Genomic DNA, 19,193 nt, shown 5'->3' on the forward strand with positions numbered 1-19,193 from the left:
TGGATAGAAGCACACCACGTCAACATGACCTGTGCAGGTGCGTGTGTGTCTGTGTGTGTGTGATGGCAAGGGCAGGGTAGAGGGGTGGGGCAGGATAAGGAAAGCAGACACAATGAACTTTCTACATAGAAGAAAAACCTGTTCAATGATGACATTTCTTTTTTTATTATTATTTTTATTTTTAGGCCTGTCAAGTGAAGCAATGGGAATGGACAAGGAATAAAGAAATCTGTAACTGTGTGTGATCAATTAATTGTAAACACCACTGCACTCAGACCAGACAAAGACAATATTTCATAAAGACTGAAGCTCAGGTTTCACCATAGAGAGTATTAAGTGCTAATACTGAAATTAATCATAATACTACATTTAGGTACTGAAGTGGGAAGAATAGAGGGTGCTGTGAAAGCATGGACTAAGAGAGGCAATTATCTTCAAACTGGGTGTCACAGCAGCTTGAGGCCAGTGCCATCCATGCAGAAACCTACCTTAGTGACTTGTAGTACCACTCACCCAGGTCCCCATGCCAGAAACAAAGTCAACAAAATACCTTGCCTAGATTATTTCAAAGGCATTTTAAATTGTCTCCTTGACTCCACCTTGGCTCATCCAGTTCTCAACAGTTTTAAAACTAAAATCTTATCCTCACTACTCATAGTAGTGACAATAGTCAAATTTATAAGTATAATTTACAAGGACTTTTGAAATGTGGCCCTCTTTACTTTTTCAGACTCATTTTTTTCCAGTAGCCCCCCCATTCTCCAGGCTCCTGCTGCACTGATGTTCTTTCAGTTCCTCAAACATGCCATGCTTAGGCTTGTCTCCAAGTTTTGTTTCCACCTGGGGCTAGACCTTTAGCTTAGAATGCAAAGCTTCTTTCTTGTCTAGCTCCTACACATTCTTTAGTTTCCTAATGAGATATTATACCTTCTGGAGAAGAAGTCCTGACTCCCAAGACCCAAATGAGTGTCTTTTCCTGCACTTTGACCATACCATGTCTTCTTGTTCCACCTCCAATGTCTTTTTTTTTTTATTATTATACTTTAAGTTTTAGGGTACATGTGCACATTGTGCAGGTTAGTTACATATGTATACATGTGCCATGCTGGTGCGCTGCACCCACTAACTCGTCATCTAGCATTAGGTATATCTCCCAATGCTATCCCTCCCCCCTCCCCCCACCCCACAACAGTCCCCAGAGTGTGATATTCCCCTTCCTGTGTCCATGTGATCTCATTGTTCAATTCCCACCTATGAGTGAGAATATGCGGTGTTTGGTTTTTTGTTCTTGCGATAGTTTACTGAGAATGATGTTTTCCAATTTCATCCATGTCCCTACAAAGGACATGAACTCATCATTTTTTATGGCTGCATAGTATTCCATGGTGTATATGTGCAACATTTTCTTAATCCAGTCTATCGTTGTTGGACATTTGGGTTGGTTCCAAGTCTTTGCTATTGTGAATAATGCTGCAATAAACATAGGTGTGCATGTGTCTTTATAGCAGCATGATTTATAGTCCTTTGGGTATATACCCAGTAATGGGATGGCTGGGTCAAATGGTATTTCTAGTTCTAGATCCCTGAGGAATCGCCACACTGACTTCCACAATGGTTGAACTAGTTTACAGTCCCACCAACAGTGTAAAAGTGTTCCTATTTCTCCACATCCTCTCCAGCACCTGTTGTTTCCTGACTTTTTAATGATTGCCATTCTAACTGGTGTGAGATGATATCTCATAGTGGTTTTGATTTGCATTTCTCTGATGGCCAGGGATGATGAGCATTTTTTCATGTGTTTTTTGGCTGCATAAACGTCTTCTTTTGAGAAGTGTCTGTTCATGTCCTTCGCCCACTTTTTGATGGGGTTGTTTGTTTTTTTCTTGTAAATTTGTTTCAGCTCATTGTAGATTGTGGATATTAGCCCTTTGTCAGATGAGTAGGTTGCGAAAATTTTCTCCCATGTTGTAGGTTGCCTGTTCACTCTGATGGTAGTTTCTTTTGCTGTGCAGAAGCTCTTTAGTTTAATTAGATCCCATTTGTCAATTTTGTCTTTTGTTGCCATTGCTTTTGGTGTTTTGGACATGAAGTCCTTGCCCACGCCTATGTCCTGAATGGTAATGCCTAGGTTTTCTTCTAGGGTTTTTATGGTTTTAGGTCTAACGTTTCCCTTCATGCTAAAACCTCTCAATAAATTAGGTATTGATGGGACGTATTTCAAAATAATAAGAGCTATCTATGACAAACCCACAGCCAATATCATACTGAATGGGCAAAAACTGGAAGCATTCCCTTTGAAAACTGGCACAAGACAGGGATGCCCTCTCTCACCGCTCCTATTCAACATAGTGTTGGAAGTTCTGGCCAGGGCAATCAGGCAGGAGAAGGAAATAAAGGGTATTCAATTAGGAAAAGAGGAAGTCAAATTGTCCCTGTTTGCAGATGACATGATTGTATATCTAGAAAACCCCATTGTCTCAGCCCAAAATCTCCTTAAGCTGATAAGCAACTTCAGCAAAGTCTCAGGATACAAAATCAATGTACAAAAATCACAAGCATTCTTATACACCAACAACAGACAAACAGAGAGCCAAATCATGAGTGAACTCCCATTCACAATTGCTTCAAAGAGAATAAAATACCTAGGAATCCAACTTACAAGGGATGTGAAGGACCTCTTCAAGGAGAACTACAAACCACTGCTCAAGGAAATAAAAGAGGATACAAACAAATGGAAGAACATTCCATGCTCATGGGTAGGAAGAATCAATATCGTGAAAATGGCCATACTGCCCAAGGTCATTTACAGATTCAATGCCATCCCCATCAAGCTACCAATGACTTTCTTCACAGAATTGGAAAAAACTACTTTAAAGTTCATATGGAACCAAAAAAGAGCCCGCATCGCCAAGTCAATCCTAAGCCAAAAGAACAAAGCTGGAGGCATCACACTACCTGACTTCAGACTATACTACAAGGCTACAGTAACCAAAACAGCATGGTACTGGTACCAAAACAGAGATATAGATCAATGGAACAGAACAGAGCCCTCAGAAATAACGCCGCATACCTACAACTATCTGATCTTTGACAAACCTGAGAAAAACAAGCAATGGGGAAAGGATTCCCTATTTAATTAATGGTGCTGGGAAAACTGGCTAGCCATATGTAGAAAGCTGAAACTGGATCCCTTCCTTACACCTTATACAAAAATCAATTCAAGATGGATTAAAGATTTAAACGTTAGACCTAAGTCCACCTCCAATGTCTTGCTAATGAACAGCGTGACCCAACCAGATGAGAACCTCTGAGTAAAAGGAACCACCTCCATCTTCTTCACTCTGGTATTTCTAGGTAGCAACACAGTACTTGGCTCACAGGAGAGGCTTCATAAATACTCATTAAATGATAAATAAAATGTAAACACTTTGCATCAAAAATGTATTATTAAATAAAAATCTCCAATCTAAATGTTAAATAAGAATTTGCAATACTCATAACAATTAAGTCCCCATTTACTTTCTCATTTATGAAAAAAGGCACTACATGATGACTTAGAATCATTGTGGATTCATGAAAGTTCCATTAAGGGCTCACATTTTACTCCACTGTAATTGAAGTCTAAAGTGACCATGATTTACATTTAAGATAAAAACCTGGGATCATGATGTAGGCATTCTTTAATTCTTTATATGAAACTTGTATGAGTAAACATTATCCCCATTTTTCAAAAAGAGGAGTGCCAGGAAAACCCACTCAAAATCATTCTCTGTGTCCTTGCATAATAATTGTTTTTCAGAAGGTGCAGACATAATTTTACATGTTATTTTTGTTACTTACTTGAGCATTTAGTTCAAAAATCTACCCTTTCTGTGAACTTCTTAAGAACAAGCATTAAAGTACATGATTATCTTCTGGATTTTATTGATATTTCCCAGGGTTCTGAAATTTTCTTCATGTAAGTATGCTGCCTAGTGAGTATCTTTATTATTGTATGTGTTTTATTATAATTATCTATGTAGCTCTCTCACTCAATAGATTGAGCTTTTATAGGGTAGCAACTGCATTTTGTTGATCTTTGCATCCTCAGTGGCCGGCATGATATGTGGCATATCGTACACCCTGAATAAATATTTGTTTAAAAAGTGAAACAAAATTTACCTTACCACTTTTGCAAATCTAACACTTTGATTATATTAAAAACCTTAAGGATTTAGAAAAGCATATTATTTAGCTTTCTAAAAATGTATATGCAACCACATATTTCCTGCTGCTGGAAATCTTTTTCTTATTAATTTTCCCTGTAAGATAAAGTATAAGCCCTTCAGTATGCATATGATACCTTCTTGTTCTGGCCCCTGCCTTATCTCCTCTCATTACTGCCTCACCTCTGGTATAAGGATGCCCTAGTGCCCATCATTCTCATACACACTTCACACTTTCCTGTTCTTCAGCAAGACTGTTTGGTTATCATTTGCTTCACTTACTGCCTTGTAAACTAAAAATAAAATTCTAAGGCCCTCAACTAACTAACAGATCCTCCCCCTGGCCAAGGGCATTCCAAAGTTAACCTGAAACCTAGTTCAGGGCATGATGGGAAGTGGGGGGTCAGACGTACCTCATTATACCCTCCTCCCTTTGGAATTCAGGCACAGCTGACCAGCATTAACATCAAATTACAGACCTTAAGACAGATCCTTTAAGTCTGATAAGAGACATTTATAATCTAGTCTCTTTGAAGCCTGCTACCTGGAGGCTTCATCTGCATAATAAAATACTTCCTCTCTACAATCCCTTATCTTAACTCAGACACTACTTTTTATTGATTCCAGGTCTTTAGATAACTCTTTCAATCAACTGCCCATCAGAAAATCTTTGAATCCACCTATGACCAGGAAACCACTCCTCTCCCTTCCAGTTATCCCACATTTACAGACCAAACCAGTGTCCATGTTATATGTATTGATTGATGTCTTATGGCTTCCTAAAAACGTATAAAACTAAGCTGCAGCCTGATCACTTTGGGCACAAGTTCTCAAGCTCGCCCAAGGCTGTGCCATGGGCCATTGGTTACTCATATATGGCTCAAAATAAATCTCTTCAAATATTTTGCAGAGTTTGATTCTTTTTTCATTCATTTATAGTTATAACACACGTAATGACAGCGCCTTTTAATTTTGTCTTGGGACAACAGTAAACATCTTAAAGATTTTTTTTGTTTTGTTTTCATTTGATTTTCATCACAGTTACCATATCCTTAACATTTTTACTCAGGGCTTAGCATATAATAAAGAGCAAACCTATGTTGATGATTATATAAATAATTTTTTGCAATAAAGATCATTCTCTCATGTTATGGGTAAGTAAACTGAGTTAAAGAGAGATTAACTATCTAAACCCACACACCCTAGTCAAATTAAAATTGCTTTTATTCATTTTTCTGGCTGGAAACTATTTTTCTTTTAAAACCCAGGTAAGGTGACATTTTCAGGAAAATCTTCCCAGACAACCTCAAACTGACATCCCTATTCCTCCTCTCAATAAAATGAATCTTCCTCTTATATTCATGACTTACTTTCAATGTTACTTTATTGCATTTATCAGACTGTCATGTTGTAGCAAGTTTAATGTCTCCTTGCTTTTCTTGATGACTTGGGAGTGCAAACCTATGCTTTTTCCATTTCTGCACTTTCAGGGCTTATTTCCTATTTGGTGCTCAAACTGCTAAATTCAACTGAAAAGTAAATGTTGAGATACCGTGTTAAAATACCAACTTTATCTTATATTTTATTGTTTTAATCATACAGATATTATAACCAAAAATAATTTAAAAACTAATATAAATGCAATGAATCCTTTTACTACATGTTTTTTCTTTTTCTGAAGAAATCATATATTGGTTCATGCCTCAGTGCTTTGAGATTTGTCCTCCAGGGACATGCAATTCAATGGCCCATTTTGCTTTTCCATCTACTCCATCTCTCTCTGCATCCTTCAGAAGGATCCATTGCCATCTTTTCGTGTACTTTGGGACTGGCTATGCTGGATTCTTCCTGTTTTCTGGCTCTCTGCTTCATCTTGATCCTTCATCACTGTTTTCTCTTCTTTCATACATTAGTGAAAGGCTCAGATCTTCTGACTGGCAACTTCCCTTATGGCAACCTGGTGACACTCTTCAGGCCTCTATTTCTTTTCTTTCTGGGCCTCATCCTCACTATTGACCTCACATTTCCAGCTATCAGCCAAAATTAATGATCCTCTAGCACTTGAAACTCCATAATCTCGAAACTGAGGCTGGCAATCCTCCTGCCCTGGCAATGGCTCTTACGCCTGTCCTCTGGAGGATGATCTCCACCTTCTGTCTCTTGCATCCTCAAACCATTCAACGTAGTGCTGAGATGTCCTCCTGGCCAAGGCTCACACTCATTGCATCACTGTAATGCTTACATACTTCGATGATTCCCCATACTCAGGGATAAAAATCAAATAGCCTGCCAGGCCTAACCCTCTGGAAAGTGCCTCTCCTGACTTGCCTTCATGCACCCCTCAGTCCTTCTGAACTCCATGGTTATTTTCTCCCAGAGAACCTTGCTGCCTCCTGCTTTTGTGACTATTCTCTTCTTTCTTTTCACCTCCTCAAATTTCTCTCATGAAAGTGATGCTTATAATTTGGGCTTATACAACATGCCTTCTTCCTTGAAGCCTTCTTCAATTTCCTACTTTGTGTTTTCACAGAATATTTTTTGCACATAAAAACTGACTTTTTTTTACATTTTTAGTTAATTCAGTAACTGGTATTTCTCTTTCAGAAACAATTTTATAGCTCTCAGTCTTTAGTAGGGCACCAGACTTATATAGAAACTGATGAATATTTGATAACTTGTACAGTTCTGACCCAAAGATTGTTCCAAATAATACTAAATTTATTGAATTATTTCAGCATTCTAAGACATCTCTAAGGAGAAAATGTAATGGTTAATTTTATGTGTCAACTTGATTAGGCTAAGGGATGCCCAGATAGCTGGTAAAACATTACTTCTGAGAGTGTCTGCAAGGGTGTTTCTGGAAGAGATCAGCATTTCAATTGGTAAACAGAGTAAAAAAGCTTACCCTCACCAGTGTGGCTGGGCATTAACCAATTTGCTGAGTACCCAATCTACTAGCAGCAGACACCAATACTGAGCCCTAGATATAGAGTCATCCCCTGGGGTAACCAGCCAGCTATCTGGTGACAGACTGATTCAACTGGACTGCTTCCATCATGGAAGGAACAATGTTTTATCTTTACTGGAACAGACACTCTAGATATGAATTTTCCCTTCTTGCACACAACACTTCTGCCAAAGCTACCATCCATGAACCTACAGAATGCATTATCTACCTGGGATTTCATATAGCATTGCTTCTAATCAAGGGACTCAATTTACAGCAAAAGAATTGTGGCAATAGGCCTATCCTGATAGAATTCATTGGTCTTACTATGTTCCCTACCATCCTGAAACAGCTGATTAATAGAATGGTGGGATGATCTTTGGAAGACTCAGTTACAGTGCCAGCTAGGTGTGAATACCTCAAAGGGCTGGGGCAAGGTTCTTCAAAGGCTACATGTGCTTCAAATCAAAAATTAATGTATGATGCTGTGTCTTTGATAGCCAGGATTCATGAGTCCAGGAATCAAGGAGTGAAAATGGGAGTGGTATCACTCATTATTACCACTAGAGACAGACTAGAAAAAGTTTTGCTTCCTGTTCCCATGACTTTATGCTCTGCTGGCCTACAGGTCTTAGTTCCAGGGAGATAAATGCTTCCACCAGGAGACACAACAATGATTCTGTTCAGCTGGAAGTCAAAACTGCCACCCAGCCACTTTGAGCCTCTCATGCCTCTGAATCAATAGGATAAGAAGGGAGTTGCTGTGCTGGCTGGGGTAATTGCTCCAGGCTACCACGAAGAAATTTGAGTACTACTCCACAGTGGGGATGAGGAAGAGTATGTTTGGAATACAGGAGATCCATTAGGGCATTGCTTAGTGTTACCAGGCCCTGTGATATAAGGTCAATTAAAAATCACAATAACCCAATCCAAGCAAGGCTACTAATAACCCATACTCTTCAAAAAGAAAGATTGGGTTTAATCTGAAGTTAAGAACCACGACTAGCTGAGGTGCTTGTTGAAGGAAAATGGAATACAGAATGGGTAATAAAAGAAGGTATAAATACCAGCTATCAAGACAAGACTAGATACTGAATATAGGAAAATAATTGCCAGGAGTGTCTCCTCCCTATTTTGTTATGAACATGCTTATATGTATATATTCATATATTAAGCAAATATCTTTGTTTTCTTTCCTGTCTTATTCCCTTCACAAATAACAAAAGATGTACTGACGTTATATTAGGGTATTTAATTATTGTTAATTTTACATCATCATATTTAAGCAACTGCATATCAGAAGAATAAACATTCATGGATTTTACCTCCTCTTCTGGGTAAGGCATTAGTTTGTTTTCTGTTACGTTTAGTATAGTTGTATCATGTCAGGCAGAATTATCTCCTTGTTATTTTTTTTTTATTTGGAGATTCAGTATGGTTTAAGAAGATGCATATGGGTGCCAAGTTAATAAGCGGGGGACTTGTGATGGCTAATTTTCTGAGTCAACTAGACTGCGCTATAGGGTGTTGAGATAGCTTGTAAATATTATTTCTGGGTGTGTCTATGAAGATGTTTCTGGAAGAGATTAGCATTTGAATTGGTAAACTGGTCAAAGAAGAATATCACCTTCACCAATGTGAGTGGGCATCATCCGATCTGTTGAGGGCCCAAATAAAAGAAAGAGGTGGAGAAAGGGCAAGTCCACTCCATTTTTGAGCTGCAACATTGAGCTGCAACATTCATCTTCTCTTGCCCTCAGATGTTGGCACTCTTGGGTTTGTGGTCTTCTAATTCAGACTGGGACTTACACCATTGGCTCCCATGGTTATCAGGCCTTCAGGCTTACACTGGACCTATACCAGGGCTTTCCTGAGCCTCCAGCTGGCTGACAGCAGATCATTGAATTTCTTAGCCTCCACAGTTGTGTGAGCCAGTCCTTCATAATATATCACTTTCTATCTATCTATCTATCTATCTATCTATCTATCTATCTATCTATCTATCCTATGGGTTCTATTTGTCTGGAGAATCCTGAATAATACAGAGGACTAACACCAGTGATAATATCTTAGTTAATGAAAAATGTAAAAATAAATATTACAGGTTAATTTTTACTTTAAAATATTTGTCTCATACGTGAAAATGTAATTGATAAAAAATACTTAATTATTTTACGTGAAGTTTGCACATTGTGATTTGAGAATCGCAATGCAAAGCTCATAAGGCCCCAAATATCTCCTTTATCAGCCTGCCATCATGCAATCCTCCTTAATCACCATAATGGAAATTTATTTCATTTGATTCACTGTTTTTGGTGAAATATTCAAAAGGGAATATATACATCAGAGAGGTAAAACTGCTTACACATTGCCTGAAAGAGAAAAGACTCTATTCCAAATTAAGGCTAAAGTCAGCTGCATAGCTGGGAGTTCAGGGAAGCCAAATGGCAATGAGAAGAAATTACCAGAATGAAAAAGTATATGGGATAAGATCAATGCAACATATTCCCATGTCACTGCATTTTGTTTAACAAACATTTGACAGGAAGCAAGCTTCACGCATGTAAATCACTTTAGTGTGCTACCTTACAACCCAACACCCTGCCATCTTGCCCTCATTCCTCATGGATCTTCCCCTCTAGAAGTGCAGAAAAGATTTTTTTTTTCTAGCTGAGGTAGTGATCAGGAGAGGTGGTATGAAGGAAGTAACAGTTTAATTGGATAGATTCCAATGGGGTCAGGAAAGATATTAAGGAGCAGAGATAAGACATCCTAGAATCTATTTTATGAGTGCATGTTACTCACAGAAATGGGATCAAGAATGCCTATAAAATGCCTCTGGGAATGCGTATATTCCAGATTCCTGGATAATAAGTGTAACTCAAAGGAAATAAGGAAGAAGGGACAAAAGAAGAAAAGAAAACTAGTATTTGCTAGCTTAAATAAATCAATGTTCTTCTTCAAGTTGCCAATCTCAGTAAGAATTTTTTAGGCTATTAAAAACAGGTATTACACTTCCAAATGAGTATTAACGAATGGAAGACATTTTTGCAAGATTCAGCTAAACCCTAAATTCTGGAGCCAATAACAACCACTGCAGCAACTTCATTTATTGCAAAACATGCACACCATCTTATTTAATCTTGATAATTGCCTATAGGTTAAGAATTATTATCACCATTTTATTGATGAACTGTCCAGGCTCAAAAGATAGAGACTTGTTCAAAGTCACAGAGCTGATAAGTGTGCTTCTTGATCAGGAAATAATTATGAACCCCAAACTAGTAGCTGGGGGTCTCAGCATCAGGTCAAGTTTGCAGCTACTCATTCTCAAGGCCTACACCATGATCGTTTAACATTATAGTGGTTAAAAGGCGGGTTAAATTATTTGTAGTTTAAATACAAATTTTAGAAATTCTTAGTATAATCATATATACAATTTCTTTGAATCTTGGTTTTCCAATCTGTAAAAATGAGAAAACTAACAGAGCCTAATTCCATTGGATCACAGTGAGAATTACATAAGTTAGTTATTAGAATAATCCTGGCACATAGTATACGAGTACTCAATATATGCTTTCATTTTTCCTTGGGACCGAGTTTATGACTTAGCTATTTTTTTTAACCTTGTCATCTGAGTTATCCTCTTGACCCCAGCTAACCCTAAGATCGCAATTTTAAAAGTATTAAAAAGCATACCATGTTTTTGTACCTATTAACCATCTACACTTCCCCCCTCTCCCCATTACTCTTCTCACCCTCTGGTAACCATCATTCTACACTATATCTCCATGATTTCAAATATTTTAATTTTTGGCTTCCACATATGAGTAAACACAGGCAAAATTTGTCTTTATGTGCTTGTCTTATTTCACTTAACACGTCCTTCAGTTCCATCCATGTTGTTACAAATGACAGAATTTTGTTATTTTTACGGCTGAATAGTATTCCATTGTGTATATGTAATACATTTTTAATCCATTAATCCACTGATAGACACTTAGGTTGATTCCAAATCTTAGCAATTGTGAATAGTGCTGCAATAAACATGGGTGTACAGCTAGCTCTTTGATATACCAATTTCCTTTAGAAATATACCTATAACATACAATTTATAAAAATACGATTTATAACTAACCAGATTATTTACAAATGCATGGCAGTGGGGTTGCTGAAATATGTATATGCTAGTTCTATTTTTAGATTTTTGAGCAACATCCATACTGTTCTCCATAGTGGTTGTTTTAATTTACTTTCCCACCAATAGTATATGAGGGTTCTCTTTTCTCCATATCCTTGGCAGTATTCAATATTGCCTGTCTGTTGAAGAAAAGCCATTTTAACGGGGTGAGATCACATCTCATAGCAGTTTTGATTTGCATTTCTTTGATGATCAATGAGGTTGAGCATTTTTTCATATACCTGTTAGCCATTTGTATGTCTTCATTTGGGAGATGTCTATTCAGACCTTTTGCCTATTGTTTAAATTGTATTATTATATTTTTTTCTATCAAATTCTTTGAGGTTCTTGTAAATTTTGGTTATTAATCTCTTGTCAGATGGGTTGTTTGCAAAAAATATAGTTAGAAGAATGAATAAGATCTAGTACCTTATAGCACAACAGGGTGGCTACAGTTAATAATAACATTACATATTTTAAAATAACTAAAATAGTGAAATTGGAATGTTACTGATACAAATAAATGATAAATGTTTGAGGTGATGGAAACTCCAATTACACTGATGTGATTATTACACAGTGTATGCATGTATGAGACCATCATATATACCTTATGAATATGTATGCCTATTATGTACCCATAATAATTAAAATTTTTAAATAAAAATAAAATAAATAGTAATAAGAAGGCTACAGATAATTGCTTTATGGTGCATAATGTAAGGCTCATCTAATAATGAAAATGTAAACTAGCATATTGAAACAAATTAGAATTTATAACTCTATGAGTCTAGTATTAATTTTTTTTCTTTTATTCTTTCTCCAAATTTGGGTCAATGCTGAATATTTTAAGGAGTCCTGGTAATAGCAATTATCTTGAGACATATATAAATCACTTCTGAGTATTTAAAATATAGCTCTTTCTCTTAGAGATTCTCCACTATTCTCAAGGCATCTACAGACTGTAATGATATTTTTAAGCATTTGACCTTATTCTTAACGATAGAACTCAAGTGGAAAAAGACAAGCACACAGACACACATAAGCAAAAAACAAAAAACAAAAAACAGAAAGCCCATAAACAAATAAACAAAAATTAAATACAAAAATAAACAAAATAGACAACTTATTTTTGAGGTATTGATGAAGCCTCAAATAAAGATAAGGATAATGATGGGTCAATTTTCTTTGTTTTGTATTTTGGTCAAAAATACAATCTATAACTAACCAGATTATTTATGAATACATGGCATCAGTGGCTGGAGGGCTAGTTAAGATTTTGTACTAACTCATATGAACTATTATATGTCTAAAAAGGAACTCAAAATGCACATTTCACCGAATGCGCAGAATTAAAATCAACTTCACCTTGCACTTTTCAAGGCATAAATTATAGAAGCCCCTCACCTTCTTCATTTTCCTGAGATATAAAATGTGAAATGAACCAACATGGACTGGAACATGCATAGTAGGCATAGGCACTTGTAATTAATGGCCCTGTCCTTCGTCTTCCTGCAATAACATATAGAGAATATGAGCATATGCAATGGCAAACATGGTAGCATAATGATTCAAAAGGACACTGATTTGGGTGTTAGGTCATTTGGGTGGGTCTCAATTTCCTGTCTGTAAAATGAAGTGGTTCCTGATTTTAAAATTGTATTATTCTATATAATATAGTTGATTTTACAATCCCTAGTAATGTGGGTATTTATTCATAAAAGCATTGTAGACATTTAAATTTAGATTGCAATATGACATATACTACAAAGCTATTAACCTTATTATATCTTTCTTATGTATCATTTTATTTTTAAAAAATCTACTAAGAACCTAAGAAAAAAATGTATCCAGTAATGAGCAGAACTGAAGAATATGTGATCTTTAAATATGGAATATACTATTTATATGTGTGTGTGTTTATATGCAAAATACATACGTTTATATATGTATATAATATGAAGATGCTGTTTTAAATTGGTATTTAATAAAATATAAGCTCAAAATTTACCCTAGAGCTGTTAAAAGAACCACTCTCATTCAGTTATGCATTCATTTACATTTATGAACCAAAGCAATAAAAGGATACTTTGAAGAAATGCTTAGTTTTATGATAGAGGCATCTGTTACATTCTTTTCATGGTATAAAGTAACTAAAACATCAAAAGCAAAACTGATATTTCAAATAAGAAAATAAGAAATGCCACTGCAAGTATTTGCTATTTATCAAAAAGCTATCCACTGATTGTATTAGATACTATTCCTTTCTGTATAGCTTGCCTGTCATAGTCACCACGTGATCCAGAGAGATGACTGGTCTCACACAGCATCAGCAGGTGTGGGTGTAGCGAAAATTACATAGGCTGCAGAGGCAGGTGACCTGGGTTAAATACCAGGCTTTATCACTTATCTGATTGTATTAATAATGTCACTGGAATTTCTTAAATGGCACTAGAGTTTATTTCCTTTTGTTTAAATAAAGCTAACAACTGTATTTGCTCTTCTTACGTTGGGTTGCTTTGAGTTATGAATAAGAAAGCATTATACAATATTCATCATTACTACAGTTGATATAGTATCCCAATATCAAAACTGATATATCCTTTATCCTGTGGCTAAAGTTTCTTTTATACTCTCCACCACCTATCTAATCAAACACCCAATTCTGTCCATTTAGTTTTCTATATATTTCTTAAATTTATGCCCTCCTCTCCATCCCAACTACCACCTTACTAAGGCAAGTCTTATTCTCTGTTAGCAGACTTCTCCCTTCTTATGCCACCTAAAGTCATCTTGTAAAACAGATGCCAGAATTTTTCCTACCCCAAAACACAATCTGACCACACTATTTTCCATCCTATACCCTTAAGTGATTCCTTGTCAACTGAAGAGTAAAATCCAAGCTTCAAAAGGATATTCAAAACCTTCCCTAGTCTGACACTCTAGTCTCCAGACTTAAATCATCATCTTCCATCCTCAGCATTTCTAGTCCTTACCTCAGTGCTCTGTTCATCAATGTTCCTCTGTTTGGAATTCTCTATTCCCTATTGCTAAGTGGCCATCTCCTATTTAACCAATGAGAATTAACTCAGGAACCTTCCAAGGCATAAGTAAGCCTAGAGGAGACTCTCACACACAAATCAATTTCTGTATTATAATACACTCATTTATATGTCCGCTTTTTCTAGCCAAAATGTGAATTCTTAATGATAGAGACTCTTTTTTTTTTAACTTTGTCCTTCTAGCACTCAGGAGAGTGTCTCACACATATTAAGCACATTTACTATTGTTGTTTCTACCCTGAATAAGAATACATATTGTTGCTTCTACCCTAAACAACACCTGGGCCATATAAGTGTATAACACCTAAAAGCCAGACATTAACAATCATTAAATTGAACCAATAATGAGCAGGAATATCCATATAACAAAGACAAAGATAATATTACAGAAGTCAATCCATCGCTCTTAGTTTGTAAAAGACAATTTCTTTTTTTAAAGAGATATTTTGAAACATGTGCTGCTTCCATTAATCATATTTAAATGAAATTAAATATAGCAAATATTAATGTTAGTTGCCATTAATATTTTATAAACTAACTGAATGGTAGTATCAGTTTTGGTAAAAAATTAAAGATTAATTGAAAAAAGTTACATGAAACACAGTGGACAAAATAAAATACTACTAAATAAAGTGAAGATTTAGGGGTCTTGGGAACTGAGACCCAAATATGCAGTAACCACAGTTGCACATAAACTGTTCAACAATAATCACTCGCCCACTGCAGTCCTTATTGGAAACATTATTCTTTTGGGAAATTGCTTCAGAATATTTAACCATATAAAGTAAAATGCAGCTGGGTTACAAATAGTAAAAGATAAATAGACAACAAAAATTAAAAAGTCAATAATACAGTGTTTTTAAGTATTCACTGCCATTAGAATTCTTTCTATTCTCATTGATTAATAATTTAAAACATCTATACCTAGATTGGTGTTTGATTGGCCTTTCATTTTCTATATAGCTAATCCCTTAACACTTCCTCATGGGTCTCATTTTCCAAGCTCTTTATCATCATTTCAGCTCTCTTTGGAGCTCTAATGTTATTAGTTGTCCTTTTAAAATGCGGCCATCAGCAAGTAGAAAATAAATATCACCTAACTTCATTCAGTGCAATACATTTAGTCCTTAGATTAGTTAATGTGATTCCCTGCTAGTCTAGTGAGTGAATTTGCATAATAATAAGTAATCAGTAAATGACATAGTCCAACTCAACTATTCTTTTTAAGCACTTCTATTCACTGTTCAATTTTTCAATGCTTTATAATCATTTTTGTTTGATTTTATTCACAATAAAATTGTGAAACAGGTCAATATTAAACTCACTGGAATCTAAGCTTTTCACATATTCTATATAATTAAGCTTTTATAGCCCTCCAAGGAAGAAGAAATGTAGTGTCACTTCAAAAGGTCACACAGAAGTGATGGAACAATCCTGAGGACTACAAAAGATTGCACAGATTGAACAAAACTTTACTATGAAGTTCACTTCATAGCCTTGGGGTAAAGCAAGTATTGATCCAGATGCAGGAACCCTAGAGCACTCTACATTTGGATTAAGATTGCAGGAAGAATCTCTAAAGCGAAATTCCAGACACAGTCTCCTTTGCAATTAAAATGATTCCGCTTTCCTATCTCAGCCTCTGTAACTGTCTTCAATCAAATTTCCCACTAATTCTGTTAGTGTTTCTTCTGCCATGTGATTTGAATCCACCTCTGAGCACTAACTCTCCTAACCAATGTTCAGGTTCAGGCCTATGTCACTTCATCTAAGGATCGCTTAGTTTAACAATTTATATCAATATTGAAATGCTCCACATTTTGGCTTCTAAAATATCCCCTTCTTATCTAGTTGCTTTCATTTTCTCCTTGGGTATATGTTTCTCCACAAATTCCTTTTATATCACTTGTTCCTAATGGATTGATATTCTGCGAGATGACATATTTCGACTCTCTCCTCATTCTACGCTCTCCCAAGGTGATCTTATCAACCACCACAGCTTCAAGCAGCATTTTTGCTCTGAAATCTTTAAAATGTCTCTCTCTCCATCCTGTACCTTTCTTCAGAGCTGACACATGTCCCCCGAATGCCTATTAAATATGTCCAATGGACACTGCATGTGCACCGTAAACTACACGTCAAACCTGCTTCTCCAAATGTTTCTCATTCTGAATCTTAGTAAACGGATTCGTCATCCACTTAGGCAACAAAGCCAAAAATCTTGGAGTCATTCTAGAATGTTCCTCTATGCTTTGCTTTCCATATTCAATAAACCTTTGTATATTTCCTCAAAGTACTGAGAAACATCTATAGACGAGATAGTAAGCCAGGTGTAAGGCATACTGCAGTGGACAAGGTAAACATCATTCTTATATTCACAGAATGTTCACACTAATGGGATATAGAAAGGTAAATATGCTATTCATATTGCAGGCTATGTGAATGGCACTCCCAGGAGTTTGGCAATATATTAATACAACCTATGGAGGTTAGATAGGTAGTCCTGCAAATACAATGTCAAAAGAACAAAAATAACATGTTCAGTAATTTTTTGTACTATATCTCTGCTTTTCTTTCTCATTGTCAGTTATTTGATTCCAACTGTCAATATTTTCCTCCTGGATTGCCACAATAGCTATCTAACCGGCATTCTCTCATTACTTTTTTCTAGTGCCTATCCTATTCATTCACCAAAACGTTGCCAGAATAATTTTTATAAAATTCCAAGCTGACCACAAGCTTTCTAAAATTCTAAGCTGACCACTAAGCTCTTTCTATTAGACAATCCGAAGTCCTTAAAATGACCTACATTTATTGGTGGAGCCGCTTTATACTTCATCCCTTCACACATGTTCTCTGCTGCAGCCATGCTAAGCTCCTTGCAAATACCCATGCCAGGTACGCTCTCTCATGGCTCTGTGCCTTAAAACATGCTTACCCCTCTCCCATACATAATCAGAATAACTCCTACTTGCCATTCCACGCTCACCTCTGGCAACAATCTCTCTTTAGAGTTTTCCTGAAGAATCATTATAGTCCCTCAGCACCCTTCCTCTGTTCTTTCATTTCATTTCACCCTCCTGACCATATGTCCCTCATATCACTTACAGAATCAGACTGTAACCACTAGTTTATCCTGCAAAAGGATGTCATGTTCTTCCTCAATGTCATGAGGAAGTGATAAAATCATACTGAGGTCAGAATGGACAATGATTCCCTAGCCTGAGACCAAGTCATCTTCCCTATCTGCATTCCAGGCCCTTCATAGTGTCTAGCAAGAGACCCCTTCTGAAAGAAATAAAATGGTAATCTTATATTTCCTTCAAAGTTCAAGCCTCAGTTCCTCTAGGAAACCTATTTTGACTGTTACTTCAAATAGCATTTTCTTACTTAAAGTCTTACTGTTTTAATACGAGAATAAGTATTGTCTGTACTTGTTCTAAGAAACTTTTCTATGTATGTGTATCCTCTTTCTCAAAATTATGTTTCAAGAGCCTTGTGAATAAAGACTGTTATTTCTGAGTTGTCTCTGCTACCTACTCCATTGCTGCAATTATGCCAAGTATTTTTAATTGCATAAATTTAAGTTGTACAACATGATGTTTTGTATACCTATCCATAGTGAAATGATTACTCCAGGTAAGCAACTTAACATAGCCATCACTTCCATGTGGTAAGAACATCTAAAATTTACTTTTAGCAAATTTTCAATAGATGATATGATATTATTAGCTCTAGTACTCCTGCCGTTTATATCTCTAGATGTATTTGTCCTTCATAGGTGCTAAGTATTTACTATGTTCTTTTTGAAGACAATAATAAAAATAATATCTCTTGATTCTTTTCCCAATGTGCTATCAAAACTTCTCTCACAAATTTAACTATTTTCTATCTTCATCTTATTTGATTTCTCAACATTGTCCATTGGAGCTGCCTACACTCTCCTTCAAAGGTGGACTTTGCTTAGCTTTCATACATTACACCCTTCTGATTTTTCTTCTGCGTCTTTGGCTATTCCTCAGTTGGCTGTGGGAAGTATTCTTCATTTACTAAGCCATAAATTATTAAGTGCATCAGGGGTATCTTCTCTTCTAGGCTCATTTATCATCTTAACCCTCACAAGCAGCCCAAACCATCTGTGCTTCTCAACTCCATTGTAATAGAGGTAGAAAAGTCACTTCATTCTGTCTAATATGTGCAAAAATATGTTTTAATAAGCATCGTTCCCAGAGTAATACTGAATAAGGGAATAAAAAAAAAGAAGAGCAAACCATCGAATAATTTTAGAAAAAAATTTAATAGACACATAGCATAGAAAGAACATTTCATGATTATTTAAACTTCATAAAGACAGGTTTACGTGGAGGGCAGGGAAACTTAGGAGTTATTTTGTTCTGTAAAATGTAACACAGTGCACAGTGAATCAGATCATGTTAGCAAATATAAAATCATTTGTGTTTATGTAATTTGGCTTTAAACCACTGAGGAGGATATTTGAACATTTGCCACAGCAAAAGTTGTAGCAGCCTCCCTCAGGCAGGAGTGCTTAGGTGTCGGCTAATGTCTAGTGACTTGCTTAAAAGAGGATAAAACAACACACCCCCAGGCAAGCAAGAAGATTTAAATAGAGCCAATTTAGGAAGCATAATGCCTTAGCAAATTCAGAAATTAATCCAGATTAAGACATTTTGCTTTAAGGATCTATGTCAAAAAACAAGTTCTACAACTCTGACTTAGAGGTAAGGGCTGGGGAAGGCACTCAAAAGGTATATTCCATAAAAACCCTCATATGTTCCAAA

General features: G+C 36.1%; 1 protein-coding gene across 15 annotated transcripts in view; it reads right to left on the minus strand.

Annotated features, from left to right (window-relative positions):
• The window catches only part of NOL4 (nucleolar protein 4), a 384,666-nt gene that overhangs the window by 150,488 nt on the left and 214,985 nt on the right, over window positions 1-19,193 (minus strand). The gene's annotated exons all lie outside the window — the stretch shown is intronic.

Source organism: Gorilla gorilla, chromosome 17 (genome assembly GCF_029281585.2).
Source record: "Gorilla gorilla gorilla isolate KB3781 chromosome 17, NHGRI_mGorGor1-v2.1_pri, whole genome shotgun sequence".
Lineage (NCBI taxonomy): Eukaryota > Metazoa > Chordata > Mammalia > Primates > Hominidae > Gorilla > Gorilla gorilla.